This window comes from Cervus elaphus, chromosome 4 (assembly GCF_910594005.1).
Source record: "Cervus elaphus chromosome 4, mCerEla1.1, whole genome shotgun sequence".
Classification (NCBI taxonomy): Eukaryota; Metazoa; Chordata; class Mammalia; order Artiodactyla; family Cervidae; genus Cervus; species Cervus elaphus.
In genome coordinates, this window is record NC_057818.1 from 22,085,640 (window position 1) to 22,099,146 (window position 13,507).

At 41.0% G+C, this 13,507-nt stretch overlaps 1 non-coding gene across 1 annotated transcript; it reads left to right on the forward strand.

Moving 5' to 3' along the window:
- Positions 1–2,932: 2,932 nt before the first annotated feature.
- Positions 2,933–3,004, forward strand: TRNAG-GCC. The gene has a single exon. It is a non-coding gene; the product is annotated as a tRNA-Gly (tRNA).
- The last annotated feature ends 10,503 nt before the right edge of the window (positions 3,005–13,507 follow it).

Below are 13,507 nucleotides of genomic sequence, written 5' to 3' on the forward strand. Positions count from 1 at the left end.
TGCTGTTGTCCCTGTTGTTGTTTTGTGGTAAAAACACTTAACATGAGATCCAGCCTCTGAATAAACTCTGAGGTGCACTGCATCGTATTAACCAAAGGCACTATGCTACAGAGCAGCTCTTTACCTTGCTTCTCATCTAGCATAATTGAAACTTTCCTTACAAATTTCATACAGTTACAGTGACCTCTTGAGTTGGCTGACCAATATTTTAATTTAAAACACAAGTCACTTCAAAGGAAACAACAAACCCTTCTCATTTAATAGTGAATGAGGGTCCCTTGTGGGCTGGATAACTTGAGAGCCACTGGGCACACGAAGCCAGACAAGGCTGACTCAGTGATGTGCGCCCGATCTGGTGGAGATCATATTCTACTAACAAATCCACGTTGTCAATTCTCAGTGTGCAAAAAGAAGTGCTGATCGGGACTTGATGAATTTTGCTTCCATGAATGGAAAACGTACACCCAGGACGTCTGCATCGTATACATCAATCTATTTGCTACTAGAGTAAATCTTGCCTTTTATGCTCCAATCAATGTAACCATGGCCTCTGTTCACACCCGAACCACAAAGGTAGTGCCATGCTGTTACATGAGGGTGGCTGCTGGCCTAAGAAGTAGCCTGAGAGAAAGAAAAGTATACTGACGTTTAGGTTCCTTCCATTAGAAACCAAAGTCCAAAAACAATTTTTCCAGAAGATAACAGAATAGAAAGAGGTAACTCTAGGAGTGGGCTGAGCAGAGTCCTAGAATAAAGAGCCTTAAACTTTGCAGTTAAGAGCTCTGACTTTGGTGCCAGGCACATTTTTTGTCAAACTTTCTTCAAAATGCAATATCCAATTTCCATCTTTCCTGATGTAGCAAGAAGCACAAATGTAAAGTCAACTCCAAAGAAAGCTAAATATGCATATAGCATTTACACACAGAACAGGCTGCCCATCAACCCAGAAAATTCTCATCTTCATCTTTCAGAATTTAGGAAAAACATGGAAGTATATCTTCAGAGATAAATATGCCAAGGAAAAACAATCCAGGTGATTATACTGGTTTATTGTTACTGGTTGACTACTTTTCCTTTGAAGTTGAAAGAAGCAATGGACATATGACATGATAAAGGACTCCAATTCAGTTTACACTATTTACAAGAACTTGAATTAATGAAAATAGTTGTTACTTATGTTTTATTTAAAAAGCACTTACAAAACACCTAAAAGGTTCCAGGTTCTTACTGTGTGTTAGGGCTTAACAAATATTCCCATTTCTTTGTGAACTCACGAACCAGGCTCCTCTGTCCATGTAATTCTCCAAGCAAAATTACTGGGGTGGGTTACCATTCCCTTCTGCAGGGGATCTTCCTGACCCAGGGATCAAAACCAAGTCTCCTGTATTACAGGCAGATTCTTTACCCTCTGAGCCACCATGGAAGCACTTAGTACTCATAATTATACCATTAAACAGACACAATTATGTTCTTCACTTTATAAATGAGAAAACAAGCCTCAGAATGCTGCAAAACTAGCCTCAGGTCACATTGCCAATAAATTCCAGAGTGGCAGAGCTGGGATCCAAAACTGGGACTGGATCCATATTTTAACCCCTATACTATTCATCCCCTCGAGGGAATTGAACCCAGGTCTCCTGCATTGCAGGCAGGTTCTTTATCATCTGAACCACCAGGGAAGCCCTATATAAGGGACAGGGTCATCTTTCTCTGTATCTTCTAAATGCAAGGAAAAGTAATATCAATAAAAATGTGGAGCATGTTTGTTTTTGTTTTTTTTTCTGGGGAAGTGAGGCACAGAATAGCTACAGCAGTTAGGGAATCTGTTCTTCAAGGGAATTTTCTGGAATCACTACTTTGTTATCTGGGCAGATAACATTGCTATCTGGGCCGGATGCTGGATACTCCTCTTGCAATAGACAAGATGGTATTTATCCTGAGATCCATCTCTGCTCTCAGAGTCTGCTGTTCTATTCATATTCCAAAGCCAGCATTAGCAGATCCAGGAAGGGGTCTGTTGTTCTGCTTTTAAAAAGATTTCAAATTTCTACCTAAATCTTTCAGCTTTAAATCATTTTTCTTTTATTCATTCTTCTGAAGTTTCTGAGGGATTGCCAATACTTGACTTTGCTTTGACAAAGCTATCCTTGGATATCAGATTAGATAAGACGATGAATTCGACTTAAGACGCCACATAAGTTAAAAGCCCAGGAGTTTTAGCAGAAAACTTTCCCAAACACAGTTTAATCTCAAAGCCGGCAAAGAATGGAGGGGGTTGGGTTATTTATAAAATAATCCAAATCATTAAGGCTGTTGCTCGGATTATTGAAACCCTGCAACAGAAAGATTTTCTACATTTTTCCCCCCCAATAAGCCTACACAGCCAGCAAAAATCTCCTAGGTCATGAGAGAAAAACATTTTATTCAAAATGGAAAAGAACATCTAAGTGAGGACCAGGGATAAAATTTCCATACTTTATAGATTCTGAAATGTGTATTCCTCACCTTTTTTGCATCTCTAAAACTGGGTGCATAATCACTGTTGGCCAGGGGTCAGTCACAGTGTGGTGGTCATTGTCTCTTCATGGGCATCAACATGTGTAGAATGGGTGTCAATAGTTTGCAAGAAAATCATGGGGGTAATAACAGGTTCTCTTAAGCAAAGTTTTTATCACCAAGACTCTTGGTCATATAGAATACGCAAGCATTGACATCCCAGATGAAATGTTATTCAAAACATCTTCAAGACATCAAAAGTGAACATGTTTTAGAAATAGTCTAACAAATTTATTTCAACTATATTTTCTATCTATGTGTGATAACGGTATGTCTAAACAAGTTTAAAAGAAAAGTTTTAGTAAGTAGAAAATGAAAAACATTTAATAGGTAAAAAGAGTGCACCAATTTAATTGGCACGAGTTTTCTTTAGGCTTCCCTGGTGGCTCAGACGGTAAAGCGTCTGCCTGCCATGCAGGAGACCTGGGTTCGATCCCTGGGTTGGGAAGATCCTTTGGAGAAGGAAATGGCAACCCACTCCAGTACTCGTGTTAATCACACATAAAATAATGGTTTGACTTCAATCAGCACTGGCTTAGATTTGAAGAAATAATGATAAAGAGATGATGCCAGAGGTAAAGAACCCACCTGCCAATGCAGGAGATGGAAGAGATGTGAGTTTGATCCCTGGGTTGAAAAGACCCCCTGATGGAGGACATGACAACCCACTTCAGTATTCCTGCCTGGGAAATTCCATGGACAGAGGAGCCTGGCAGGTTACAACCCATGGGGTCACAAAGAATGGGACATAACTGAAGTGACTTGGCACCCACGCACACAGTATATGACACAATGCTTGTGAACTCCGGTTTTGGCAGCAGATAATCTGGGCACAAATTTTGAGCTTGACAAATATGTTACTTTTTGTTGATTTTCTCAAATTATTCATCTTTTAGAAGTTTCTATAGTGTTGGTGTTGGTTTCTATAATGTGTGGTGTTGGAGAAAACTCTTGAGAGTCTCTTGAACTGTGAGGAGATCAATCCTAAAGGAAATTAGTCCTTAATACTCAATGGAAGGACTGATGCTGAAGCTGAAACTCCAACACTTTGGCCACCGGATGCTAAGAACTGACTCATTTGAAAAGACCCTGATGCTGGGAAAGATTGAAGGCAGGAGAAGAAGGGGACGACAGAAGAGGATGAGATGGTTGGATGGCATCATTGACTCAATGGACGTGAGTTTGAGCAAGCTCCAGGAGTTGGTGATGGACAGGGAGGCCTGGCATACTGCAGTCTGTGGGTCGCAAAGAGTTGGACACGACTGAGTGACTGAACTGAATTGATAGCTCATCTACAAAATACAGATGCTTATTTCATAATGAGGATGACAATGCATGTAAGACACTTAGCAGCAAGAACACAAGTATTTAATATGTGAGCAGCTCTTGATTTTTACATACTTCAGCACAGGCCTCACAGCATCCTGTCCTTTTTCCTTTTCCCTTGGAAACAGAAGTTTCTGAGAGAACTGTGGTTGTATTTGATCTTTATTTTTTCCTTTATCATTTCTGCAATACCACTTTAGCGACCAGAAAGGAGAAAAAGTCAGTAACAAAAACAGATTAAGCATACATGAGCAGTGCAACCTTCTCTCATCACCCTGAGATATATATTTAGTGCCACAGAAGGTAAAATGAGGTCACCCGGAAGTGGGTGGAAGGGTAGTCATCTCATCATGGGATGAATAATAACCAGTGGGAAGAAAGAACCAGGGGGAAGGCAAGCAGATCATTTCTCCTTCTTGTCACCATTTTCTGTGGTCTTCCTTGAGCCCTTCTGGAAAACTACAGTGTGCCAAGCAAATTTACACACTGAGGGACCTCCTGTGTTACACCATGGCCCACGGAGAAGACGTGGCCGGTCCAGGAACTGTCTCCTCAGGTGCGCTGCGTTGCTTCCTTCTGCCTCACCTTTACCACTGTGAGCTTGCAACTTCCAAGTAAAAACATCAGGACTTCAATCCTCACCTTGCCTCTGCTTTCCAGAAGACTCAGCACATTCCCATGACCTACAGGTTGGTTATGCCATAGAGTTCAGGGGGAGCCTTGGAAACGGAGGCCTCAAGTGTTTCTAGAACCAGGCAATGTGGCTTAGTCAAATATAGAAGCAAATGTGGAGACAGGTGTCCTAGATTCAAGCCTTGGCTCTGGTTCTTATTAACTGTGTGACCTTTAATCTCTCTCATCAGCCTAATGGACATGACATTACCTGCCCTCCTTATCTTGAAATGCCATCATCAGGATCAGACGGAGATAAAGTTTGAGAAAGCAAAGTGTAAGCCATGAAGTAGCATACAAATATACTAATAACATAATAGTTATTGCTGTGGAACAAGAATTTTGTCTCACAATCTCTGGTTGCCTTCAGTCAAAACAAGATCACTGCTAAAAGTTTATAAAATTGTGCTAACTGCAGGTAGGTTATGTGTGTTTGGGGGCTTTTATAGAAATAATACCCTACTAGAGCAGGGGTCACTAAACTATAATCAAATTCTGAGAGGTATTATCATTTCTATCTTTCATATCATTCTTTTTCACTTCCATTGTAGTATATACTTTAGAAACAAAACTGAACGTGTACATAATGTGTAACTAAATACATATACACATTAAGTATGTTCAGGGTGAACAGCTGAAAGTATTTACAACAAGCCTCTCAGACCTAGCCATGTTACTACATATAGATACAGTTATTCTGCCTGAACTCTTGTATGATGCTACATTATTTGAATATATCACAGTATATGGATCAACTTCCCTTTATTAAATTTGGCTGCCCCTAGTTTTTACAGCCACAAACAATGGTTCAGTAAACATGTATGACTTGCTTCCTTCCAGACCCATGACTACTTGGTAAAGCCTGGTGATGGGAACTTACTCTGACCTTGTCCAGCTTTGAGTTCTGCATAGACCTAGTGCTCAAAATCCAGACCCAGACACAACTAGGCCATTGCTAAATTTTCCTTGGCTGACTGCAAATGTGCTTTATCTGCCTTGATGACGAATGGATTACACTGAAAATTTCCAAAGACTCCACTAATGTAGGAATCTATAGAAAGTAAAAATACCCTGAGGTGCCTCAGATTCCCCTACTTCTTACCTGTCCCCAGTTGTTCCAGACATAGTCCAGGGCTCTCTCTCCCTGGCGCTGTGGAAGCTGACCCCACCTGACTCTCCCGCCCCAACTCGTGCTGGCTGGCTTCTACAAACTCTAATTAGGCTGCAGCCTTTCCCGCCTTATGTATCTTTGATTTTATGGAGGGTTCTGGAAGCTCCGTGAACCTGCACTCTGATTTGAATTATTAAAGCAGGTCAGTATGTATGCATTTAGAAGCAAGATTCTCTATTCAACCATCCTCTATATGAAAAAGGAAAATTTGCAACCATCAGTTACCCACATGAATAGTCTTTTTATCCCCTCCCTTTTTTTTCTTTCTTTGGCAATTTCTCCATTCTTTAGCTTTTCTCTTTTTCCTGCACCCCCTTCTATCTTAATATAATTTACTGGGCTGTGAGCCAAGCAGCGTTCTAAGGCCTGCGGGAACTGATTCACATCAGGTGTATGCATGTTGCTTTTTCTTTCTCCTTTTGTTTGAGTTTTAAGTTGATTTGACCCAAATCATTTTTAACTCTAGTACCAAATGTGAAACACTGATTTGACCTATGAAGCCAATGTTTTAATTACCATAAAACTGTAAGTTTTGTAAGGGCTTCTTTTGGTCACCATTGGAACTCCACAGTTAAGAGTATAGTTGATGTCCAATAATATTTATTGAATGGATGAATGAATAAGCAACCATGCACTGAGGTGGAAGATAGGTTTAATCCAGGAACTGGCCCATTCAGACTTAGTATAAGACAAGGAAGAGATGCCTCAACCATAAAACTTGGACACTAAAGTAAAAGAGATTGGGGAACCATTGTTCACTATTCAGATCATAACTTTAAAGTTCTTAAGTGTCTAAAGAGATGGGTCTATTATTACCTACCATATATACTCTAGAATTAAATTAAGAATAAGAAAAGTCATCTTGAGATTTAGATTCAGAACAGTAGAGTTTTAGTCACGTATTCCCCTATTTGATGAATCTTTAGACATGACACAAGTCTTCTGAGCTTCAGTTTATCTATAAAGGGCTTCCCTGGTGGCTCAGATGGTAAAGCATCTGCCCACAATGCAGGAGACCTGGGTTCAATCCCCGGGTCGGGAAGATCCCCTGGAGAAGGAAATGGCAACCCACTTCAGTATTCTTGCCTGGAAAATGTCATGGATGGAGGAGCCTCTTATGCTACAGTCAATGGGATCGCAAAGAGTCGTACACAACTGAGCAACTTCACTTATCTACAAAACAAACAAAAACAGCATCTCCCTTACAGGCTGGTTATGATGATGAAATGAAAGAATCATTGTAACACTGAGTAATGATAAGGCTTCAGTAAATTTGACTTTCTTTCTCCATTTTTCCTTCTTTTCCCTTGCCAAGATGATTCAGTTACTGAAACGCTGGAAGGATTTCTTCAAAGGATGGTTTCATGACACAGAAATAAATGACCATTATATGGCTAAGTTATGATATATCGGGGGCAGGGCATCTGGAATTAAGGGACATTAATTTGAACATAGATCTTGGGGAAAGGTTCCTAAGAGCTAGATTATTTTGCTTATTAGTAAAAATTGTACATCTCTTCACATCATTAGCTTCATAAATCTATAATATTGTATATAATATACATACACATACATATACAAATACGTATATATTTTTTAAGAGCTTTCACAACCCTTGTAGGTTGAATTGTAACCCCCCCTCCAATAAGATGTTCAAATTCTAACCCCAGGTACTTGTGAATGTGACCTTATTTAGAAACAGGATCTTTGTAGGTATAATCAAGAAAAGATGAGATTGTATAGGATTAGGGTGGCAGAAATTCAAGGAAAAGTTTCCTTGTTGTTGTTTAGTCGCTAAGTCTGACACTTTGAGACTCCACAAAGTGTAGCATGCCAGGCTTCCCTGTCCTTCACTATCTCCCAGAGTTTGGCAAAGTGATATCTCTGCTTTTTAATACGCTGTCTAGTTTGTCATAGTTTTTCTTTCAAGGAGCAAGGTCTTTTAATTTTGTGGCTGCAATCACCATCAGCAGTGATTTTGGAGCCCAAGAAAATAAAGTCTGTCACTGTTTCCACTTTTTCCCCTTCTATTTGCCATGAAGTGATGGGACTGAATGCCGTGATATTAGTTTTTTAAATGTTGAGTTTTAAGACAGCTTGTTCACTCTTCTCTTTTGCTCTCATCAAGAGGCTCTTTAGTTCCTCTTTGCTTTCTGCCAATAGAGTGCTATCATCTACATATCTGAGGTTGTTGATATTTATCCCAGCAATCTTGATTCCACCTTGTGATTTATCCAGCCTGGGATTTCACATGATGTACTCTGCATATAAGCTAAATAAACAGAGTGACAATATACAGCCTTGACTACTCCTTTCCCAATTTTGAACCACCCATTGTTCCATGTCTGGTTCTAACTGCTGCTGCTTGACCTGCATACAGGTTTCTCAGGAGGCAGGTAGGGTGGTCAGGTATTCCCATCTCTTTAAGAATTTTCCAGTTTCTTGTGATTCACACAATCAAAGGCTTTGGCATAGTCAATGAAGCAGAAGTAGATTTTCTTTTTTAATTCTCTTGCTTTTTCTATGATCTGATGGATGTTGGCAATTTGATCTCTGGTTCCTCTGCCTTTTCTGAGTCCAGTTTATACATCTGGAAGTTCTCAGTTCATATATTGTTGAAGCCTAGCTTAAAGGCTTTTGAGCACTACCTTGGTAACATGGGGCCAGCACTTACACCACAGGACTAGAAGGAGATGACACCAGAGGTAGAGAGCTTGCCCGAGATGCTGAACCTGACTCAAAAAACCAAGATGGCAGAGTTGAAGGACATGTGCTCATCTTCTCCTGGGAGAACACTAAAACACCAAAATCGCAACTAGCTGTTGAACAACCATCAACAGGAGGATGGTTTCCTGTAAGGAGAAAAAGATTTGGCGACATAGAGACACACAGAGAGAAGACAGCCAGGTAAACGTGGAAAGAAACACCTGGAGCCACCAGAAGTTGGAAGAAGCAAGGAAGGATTCTAGCCTTTGAAGGGAGCATGGCTCCACTGGCTCCCTGATTTCAGACTTCTAGCTTACAGAACTGTCTGAGAATAAATTTCTGTTGCTTTAAGTCACTCAGCTTTTTATAGCAGCCCCAGGCAACTAAAACAATAGACTTCTTGAAGTTTAACAATTTTACAAAATTTTAACACTGATCTTGTACCGACTTAAAAAGGCAACCAAACTCACTAGACCAAATTCATGTCTAATAGTGCTACTTATCAATCTGTATGTCACCTTATAGCTTACACATAAGGCTTTCTCAAACCTTATCTCTGTCTAATCCTGATGATGGCATCTCAAGATAAGAAGGGCAGGTAATGTCATGTCCATTAGGCTGATGAGCGAGATTAAAGGCCACACAGTTAATAAGAACCAGAGCCAAGGCTTGAATCTAGGACACCTGGCTCCACATTTGCTTCTATATTTGACTAAACCGCATTGCCTGGTTCTAGAAACACTTGAGACCTCCGTTTCCAAGGCTCCCCATGAAACCCTACAGCATAACCAACATGTGGGTCATGGGGATGTGCTGATTCCTCTGAAATGCAGAGGCCAGGCAGGGATCTAAGTCCTGATGTTTTACTTGGAAGTTGCAAGCTCACAGTGGTGAAGGTGAGGCAGAAGGAAACATGCAGAGCCTCTGAGGAGTTAAGTTCCTGGACTGGCCACATCTTCGTGAGTCAAGGTGGTGTAACACAAGAGGTCCCTTGGTGAGTAAACCTGTCTGACACGCTGGAGTTTTCCAGAAGGGCTCAAGGAAGAACCACAGAAAATGGTGACAAGAGGGGGAGCTTATCTGCTTGCCTTCCCCTCTCTCTTGCTTCCCCTTGGCCGCATGGTTTAAAATAAACTAGAAACTTACAAACTCTCCTTTAATCCTGGGGTTGATTTTGAGAAGAATATCAGAGGGGCTTCTCTTGTGATCTAATGGACAGTTTTTTCAAGAGTATCCCTACAGGAAATAAAACAATGCATATTTTACAGAATGAAACTGTTATTTGCTTTGCGTGTGTGTGTGTGTGTATTTTTAAAATAAAACTGTAGAACTGACAGATACAGAAAATCACAAACAATAATGTAATAACATGTAGCTACTTTGTTTGCTATGTATCTTTTCTTAAAGAAATAAAACATTACAGATAAACATGAAATACTTTGTGCTTCCCCATTTGTTTTTTCAAGGCAATCCTTTGCCTAACTTCTGAGTGTATCTAATCCACTCTGAGTGTGGTGGAGGTGCTATCTAAAAAGGTGTGGTATCTAACTCATGTTTCATACATTTTCTACTATATTTAAAATATATTATTTTGCATATATGCATATATGTATATAGAAGGTACATAGTATATATATATACTACACACCTGTGTGTATGGAATTTGTCTGGAAAGATACGTAAGAAACCATTATCAGTCTGAGATTGGGAAAGTAGACAAGAGGGGAGATTTTATTTTTCTCTATTTTTCAGTCCTTAGAAAAAATTAGAACACATTACTTTTCTCATGAAAAAATACTAATAAACAGAAAGCTGTGCAGCAGAAGTTCTCCCAGGAGGGGCAGCAAAAAAAAAAAAAAACCCCTCCAGGACAGAGGTGAGAAAAAGTGTGGTAGAGGTGGATGGTGCAGCTTGGGGAATCAAGAGAAGTGAATCTGAGTCCCGCTTCTGTCACGGAACATGAGACGTCCCTGGGCAAAGCAAGCTCCCTCCCTTGGCAAGGAAGGCCCCCTCTGATTTGTCTTGCCTGGCCCTCCGTCTTGCCCCATCGCCCACCATGCTTACCAAGCCCTGCCCACTCGTGCTGTTTCTTCTCCTTGTGCCCACACTCACACCTCTCCTCCACATCATTTGCCTGACTCACCATAGATACCATGGCCCTGAAGCAGCTGGAAGCCCCTCCTCTTCTCGCCCTGCTCACCTGCTCCACTCTGCTCCTTCCAGAGGCATTGCCTGTCTATTATCTGCTCTCCCACTGAACTCTCAGCTACTGGAAGGCAGCAGCCATGGATGGTTGATTTCTGGGCCCGGCCTAGGATACACTTTTGGTGAAAGTACTTTTTAACTAAATATTTAACTGTGTCCTAGTCACCTTCTCTATAAAGTGAGAAAGCTGCATTTGTTTAGCTCCATTCAGCAAATGTATACCAACATCTTGGCTAACCTAGGCACCTTGCTTGGATCTATAAAGAACAGAAAAATGGACGTAGCCCTCTAGTGGGAAAGATGAGCGAAGATTCCTCAAAGCTTAGTCTTCCACAATCAGAATTTAAAAGGTATGTGTTCAGTGTTTGGCTCTGTCCTGATTGCTAAATGATCCTGGGAATATCATTTTACCACGTGGGGAAGTGGTGGGAAACACTGAATGAGGTAGCCTGACCTCTTGAAGGCATGGAGGAGGGGCATGCTACTTTTCCTGATATTACAAGGTACTATTACAGGGTTTACTGCTCTCTAATCATGCAATCTACATAATTTATCCTTTTAAAATGAGCCATAATCCCCCAAGAGAGCTTCCCTATTGATATCAAATATAAGAGGGTATTTTTAAGGACACAGCAGCACCACTGCTCCACATTGACCTACACAAAATCAATCCATTTCCAAGTTAAGCACAGCCCTAAAAAATCACTAATGGAGCTCCGTGTAGTTTGTTCATGCGATGTGCAGTCAGGAATCATGCATAATGTAATAGTGCAAATGCTAAAAGCAGCTCCCACTAACTAATTTAATCTTGGTTTAATGGACATTGGGAACTGATCTTCAAAAGAGCCTGCCAGTGAGATTCTTGGGGGCCTCCCAGCAGCCTGAAAGCAGGCTCCAATATTAGCTTTTGGTTAGTTCCCCCTTTCACCTAGTGCATATTAAAGGCAATCCACTATTGTCATTAAAATTATGAATAAATTGTGTCAACTTGCATGGTCTATGTAATATAGATATCTCCATGCATTTGCATAGATCTCTGGGATTGAAAGTTTGCTCCTCGTGCCTTTTAGACCATGGGCTTCTACCTCAGTCAAGGAAATCTTTTATACTCTGGAAGATCAGAAAGCTCCACAGTATCCACAGCCCCCAGGCCATGCCAGAGAGACAGTGTATGAACAAAGATCCAGGATGTGAAGCCTGTACACAATCAAAGGAACCAGAACCACACTGTTGTAGCTTGTTTCCAAGGGACCCCCAAAGCCCCTAAACAAGCACCTCCTACCTGACATGATCAGAGAAGAGCACTCCCCCATGCAAACAGGAGTGTGCATTCACACACACACACAGACACATACAGACTCTCCCCTCATTGGTGTGAGTCGAGCTTCTATCAGATGACCTAACATCAAATCTAGCTAAGTAGATAGTATGTAGAATACCCCAAATTAGGCGACCTTGGAGTGTTTTAAGTTCAAGCCATGTATTTTGTTTCAAATAAATGTCACTAATTGGCTTCAGACTTTTAGAGCTGAACTGTGAAGTGAGCACAGAGAACACAGCTTCGGTAGGCAGACAGAATATACAATACGTGGGGAAGAGTGGCCGCATAGGGTGAGACTTGGAAACGGCAGGAAGAGACAGAGGGGAGGGTTGAGGAGTTATGTTGCAAGTCCAGGGCAAGTGGATGAAATAAGAAATGGAGGTTAAACAATGTTATTTAGAGTTAGAGGGGCAATTATTAGAGAGTAACAATTTCAAACACGAGGAGGAGGATAAAAAGGGGAGAGGTCGATATGGGAGAGCTAATCCTCATCTTCCATATTGAGGAGTTAATAGATATTGACTGAGAGATAAATCAAGAAATGGAATTCTGGAAGCAGTCACCAAAAGAGCAAAAAGTAGAAACAGTAAACAGACTTGGTCTCCATATGATACGACTAGAGATGGTCAAGGGTGCTTTTCTTGTGCTTCTGCATTATTTAGCTTGTTACAATGCATAACTATAATTCGACTTGAAAGATGATAAGTAGGTGCTTGTGGGAAGCTGAGCTGGGGATAGTGAGGGGTGGAAAAAGGCAACAAGGTTTTTCCTTAAAAGCAGCTGAACTATTTGTGTAAAACCATGAGTATGTGTCCTGTGACACATTATTACTTCTAAGTACAACTGAAAGAATTTTGAAAAATTATACAATGAACTGTTAACAGTGAATACCTCTAGAGCAATGGTGGCCAACAGAGTTTCTATGATAACAGAAATGAGCTATTTCTGCACCGTTCAGTACAGGAGCCACAGGCCAGCTGTGACTGCTGTCCTCTGCTCAGCCACTCAGTCGTGTCCAACTCTTTGCGACCCCATGCTGGGACTGTAGCCCGCCAGGCTCCTCTGTCCATGGGGATTCTCCAGGCAAGAATACTGGAGTGGGATGCCATGCCCTCCTCCAAGGGATCTTCCCAACCCAGGGATCGAACCCAGATCTCCTGCATAGTAGGTAGATTCTTTACCATCTGAGCCACCAGGGAAACCAAGGATACAAGAGTGGGTAACCTATCCCTTCTCCACGAAATCTTCCTGACCCAGTAACTGATCCAGGGTCTACTGCATTGCTGGCGTATTCTTTACCAGCTGAGCTACCAGGGAAGCCCCACCTGTGACCACTAAACACTTGAAATGTAGCTAGTGCAACTGAGGAACCAGAGTTTTAATTTTAGCTGATTTTAATTAATTTAAATTTAAAATATCAACACATAGCTGGTGGATACCATATTGGATAGTACAGCTAGAGAATCATATGGAGGTGTGAAAGACTTTCTTTTTATCACTGTCTACATTTCCACGCTGTTTGAAATTCTTGTAATATGAATATGATGCTT